The sequence below is a fragment of the Quercus suber genome, unplaced genomic scaffold, assembly GCF_002906115.3.
Source record: "Quercus suber isolate HL8 unplaced genomic scaffold, Cork oak 2.0 scaffold_89, whole genome shotgun sequence".
Taxonomy (NCBI): domain Eukaryota; kingdom Viridiplantae; phylum Streptophyta; class Magnoliopsida; order Fagales; family Fagaceae; genus Quercus; species Quercus suber.
The window spans coordinates 1666508-1669913 of record NW_027069554.1 but is presented as its reverse complement, the minus strand read 5'-3'; positions in this window follow the sequence as shown (position 1 = coordinate 1669913).

Genomic DNA, 3406 nt, shown 5'->3' with positions numbered 1-3406 from the left:
TGTTATTTGGTTTTAAGGGTATTTTGGTCATTTTCTAGGCTTCGTGCTTACTTTGGTCACTTTTTTTTTTTTTTTTTTTTTGGGTCTACTAAACTTAGACATGCAAGCTTAGAGGCATAGAAAATTTGGAGCATCAATGGCCATCTGTCTGGCTGAACATTACTTAGTTTGATAGTAGTAGCCATTGCGACGCTCTGTTTGTTTAGGTGAAAATATTTTCTAAAAATGAGTCATTTTTTAAAAAGTATTTTTTGTAAAATTATTTCAATTTCCTATATTTTGTAATTAAATGAGTTGAAAAGTAATCTTCTAATTTCCCTTATTTAGCTTATTGTGAGATAAAATTGTTTTTCAAAAAAAATTAGTGGAAAACAATCTCTAAAAATAAGCCATACTTTTTTTGTTAACTAAAGATAGTTTTCTTTTGACTTTTTTTTTTTATTTACTACCAAACACTAAAAAACACGAAAAACTATCTTTACAAAAGGTTTTCCATTGAAACAAATAAAGCGAGCTTATTTCTCCAAAACAAAACAGTTTTGTACTCCTCATGTGTACTCATTGAAGGTTTTTATCATGTCTCCAAACATTAACTGAGCTTATTGTAATTTATTTTAAATTCAAATATATATCTCAATTCTCAACTAAGACTTATGTAAAAATAAGAATCTTAGGTTAAGATTGGTAATAGTTTTTTATTTCTATTTTTAAAAACTTATTTTTGGGATTTGAACTTAAAAACATATTTGGTTAGTTGAAATTAAAAACATGTTGTTATTAGGATTTCAACTAACCAAACATGTTGGGATTTCAAAAACATATTTAGTTAGTTGAAATTAAAATAAAAAAATTAAAGAAAAAAAATACTAAAATATGTTGTTATTAGAATGTGAACTCTAATGCTAATTTATTAAATGAGAAAGATTTATTAAATCAAATGCTTGTTTTCTTTAACTTTTGTAAAGTTGTGATTTACAACTATTTTTTACGTTGGTTTTATTCCATGACAAAAAGTATTGTAATGACTTTAATTTTATTCATTGTATTTTGTAGGATTTTATTGTATTGGGTTTAATATTAAGTTGGTGAAGAATTAAGTATATATTGGAAGAACAAGTGGATTTCGCGAGAAGATCACAAGAAGCTCGCGATAAGCTAACTTGCGAAAGAGCACGTGAGAAGCACATGACTAGAAGCTGAAGAGTCGTGCCAGGCTGTTAATTTCTCGAATGTCTTAAGGGTAAGGTCTTCCTGCGAGATACTCACGAAACATTCTGCCTGAGGATTTTTAAGTGTAACTTTCTTACCATTCACCCATACTATATATACCCTCATTACCTATAGAAATTATAAGAATGTCATTTAGAGAGAAAACCCTAGATAGATTTTCTATAACACACCCATCTTTTAGAAAGAGAACTACTCATCTTTAGTGAGAAATCATTCTAGTCTCTTCTCATTCTCTTTCCTATTGCCATACCTTGAGAGGAGATTTGTACCCAAACATAACCCACACATTTTCAGAATGTAAAGAGTGTTTTGGAGTTTGGGAAGTTTTGGAGATTTGCCAAAAGAAGCAGTTGAGGCTTGGCATATGCAATCATGCATATTACGGGATTCAGAAAGTTAAAGAAGATAAGGTTTCATTAAGTCAGTTGGTAACAGAAGCTTGGAAGGCTCAAGTACATGGGGTAGACTAGACTTGGAGGGTCTTTTATTATTCGTGTATTCTAACTTATTCTCTAGTAGATCAATTTACTACTTAGAGGGCAACAGAGAGATTTTTCGTCGAGTTTTTTGGTTTCTTTTTCGATAACACATTGACGTGTTATTTTGTGTTTGTATTCTTCTTTCCTACTCCTTTAACTTTCATTTTACTGCTGTGATTTGATGAATATGGCTTAGAGTAGTTATATAGCTTGTTCACTCACATTTACTTTATTCCGCACTTAATTAAAGTTAAAGTAAAATCAACCGAGCCGTAATTTTAATTTAGGGTTCTAAACAGCTCTTGTGTTTTCACACAATTTTGAGCTTTCAACTTTTGAAAAATATAAATTGAAAACAGCCTTTATATGTTTTCAGTTTCCTTTACTAATTGAGTTTTGAGAACAATTTTTGTTTTTTGTCTATCTTGAATTGTCAAACAAGTTTTTTAGTTTCAAAAATAGAAAATTGTTTTTGAAAATAGAAAATAAAAAGAAAAAGTAGTTACCAAACACACCCTTATAAGTTTATAACACAATCATCATGCTAAATGTGGAAAGTTCAAACTTCAAAGCCTATTTGGTACCCCAATTTTAAACAGTTTTTTTCAACTTAAAAAAAAAAAAAAAGTAGGTCCCATTAAAACAACCTTTGTTTGGTCATTATATTTTGAAAATTGTTTTCAGAAAGTTACTCATTTTTCATTGTGGAGAATAATTTTCGAAAAATAACCCAGACTTATTTTTAGGTCCTATTTTCTGTTTTGGGTGGCATTTTTGTAAATAACTTGATGGTAGTTTTGTAATTTTCCTTTATCATTTCTCTATCACTGTATGAGGGAAGAGTGCACTTAAATTGTTGAAAAATAGAAAATAAGTGTGCGTTTGGGATGCATTTAAATTATTGAAACTGCCAACTTAATGCTTATTGCAAAATAAGATGTTATGTTTGGCTTAGGTGAGCCTAATTGCTCAACTGGCTTGGCACATTGTGGGGTTTTACAATAAATTTTTGTTCAAAAAGTGAGGTAAATTTGATTGTTTGAGAGTCCCATGCTATACTTTTTGCACAAAATATTAGTTACTTTTTAATTATTGCAAATCTCATTTTACTTTTTCAACTTCAATACTTTTAGTAAAAAAATAATCAACATATTTAGTGTTTGTTTGGCTAATTTATTTTTTGCCAACTTATTTTACTATTCAGCTTATTTTTACTACTATTCATGAGTACCATTACACTTTTGGTATTATTCACGGGTCCCACTATAGTATTTCAACTAACATATCCCAAACAAACTCTTATTTAATTTTTAGTTTTTATTTATGAAACACTTGGAAACTATTTTTTAGAAAAAATTCTCAAAACACTACGAAAGCAAAGTTTTGAAAACACCAAATTGAAAACACAAACCAAACAGGGCACATATTCCTTGGCAACTTGGCTTTTTCATGTTATCTATACTACTATTTAAGGGGCTTTTCATGTTTGGACTAGACATTTCTTTTAGTTCGAAATACCCTTACAACCTACATTTAAATAGGGGCTAAAATTGAGGATAACACTGTAAAAATACATCTCTAACTCTCACCTAAAACATTTTCTACAAAATATGATCACTCTCCCATTAATCTACTTCTTCAAAGCAACTATACCTTTACTGTTGTTGTTGTTGGTGTTTTTTTTTTTTTTTTTTTTT